We start from the raw sequence: 1,389 nt of genomic DNA, 5'->3' as shown, positions 1-1,389 counted from the left end.
GTTTCATTTTTTTGCAGATGGATATCCAGTTATGCCAGCACCATTTGTTAAAGAGACTGTCTTTTCCCCATTTAACTGACTTTGGGGCTTTGTCAAATATCAACTGCTCATATGTGGATGGATTTATGTCTGGAATCTCAATTCTGTTTCATTGGTTTATGTATCTGTTGTTGTACCAGTTTTGATTACCGTGGTGGTATGATAGGTTCTAAAATCAAGTAGAGTGAGGCCTCCCACTTTGTTCTTTTTTTTAGTAATGCTTTACTTATCCAGGGCCTCTTTCACTTCCATATGAAGTTGGTGATTTGTTTCCCATCTCACTAAAAAATGTCATTGAAATTTAGATTGGAATTGCATTGTATCTATAGATCGCTTTTGGTAGAATAGACATTTTTACAATGTTAAGTCTTCCTATCCGTGAGCAAGGTATGTTTTTCCATTTATGTAGGTCTCTTTTGGTTTCTTGCACTAGTGTCTTGTAGTTTTCTGTGTATAGGTCCTTTACATCTCTGGTAAGATTTATTCCAAAGTATTTTATCTTCTTGGGGGCTACTGTAAATGGTATTGATTTGGTGATTTCCTCTTCAATGTTCTTTTTGTTGGTGTAGAGGAATCCAAGTGATTTTTGTATGTTTATCTTGTATCCTGATACTCAGCTGAACTCTTCTATTAGTTTCAGTAGTTTTCCCATTCTTGCTTACTTTGTAGTATTTCTTTGGACTTGGGCAGACATTAGCTCTGCAGTATGCTTGTCCACTTCTCAACTTTTGTCTTTTGGAATATATGGCGAATAAAACTTTCTTTTTGCTTTACTAAGCTTTGTGATTTTTTTCCCCTGCAACACACTGAAAGAGGGATGAATGGAAGGAAGCAAGAAGGGACCCTCCATTTTATCTGTTTCCATCTTTGTCTCATTCCATCTCTGTCCTCCGTCTCTCTGTCTCCATCTCTGAATAGCTCTGTCTCTGACCATCTCTCGGTTCACTGGGTGCCTCTGATCATCTATTTTTGATCATCTCTCCCCATTCCTGACCCATGTCCCTGAGGAGAGCCTAGGATGTCCAGGTCAATGGGCATCCCTCCAAGAACCGCTGCTTTCCAACCTCAGGGCGTCAAGGGTCTAGAGCGGTCACGCCAGAAGATTCTCTGCAAGGAGTTCCTGAAATTTTCGGGTGGACTGGGAGCGAGGGGAAGGAACGCGCGCCCTGATGATGGACTCAGGCCCGGGTAGCCCGCAGCGGGGGAAAAGAGGTGGAGAAACTGGAGGAGGAGGGCGAATAGGGTGGGGGGAGGCGGGCGGGGGCGGGTCCCAGCGCACCCCCCCCCCCCCGCCCTCGCCCCGCGCTGCCAGCGCCCTCCCCGCCCAGCCGGCCACATCTGGCGGCTGCC

This window comes from Loxodonta africana, chromosome 21, assembly GCF_030014295.1.
Source record: "Loxodonta africana isolate mLoxAfr1 chromosome 21, mLoxAfr1.hap2, whole genome shotgun sequence".
Lineage (NCBI taxonomy): Eukaryota > Metazoa > Chordata > Mammalia > Proboscidea > Elephantidae > Loxodonta > Loxodonta africana.
This window is presented reverse-complemented; position numbering follows the sequence as displayed.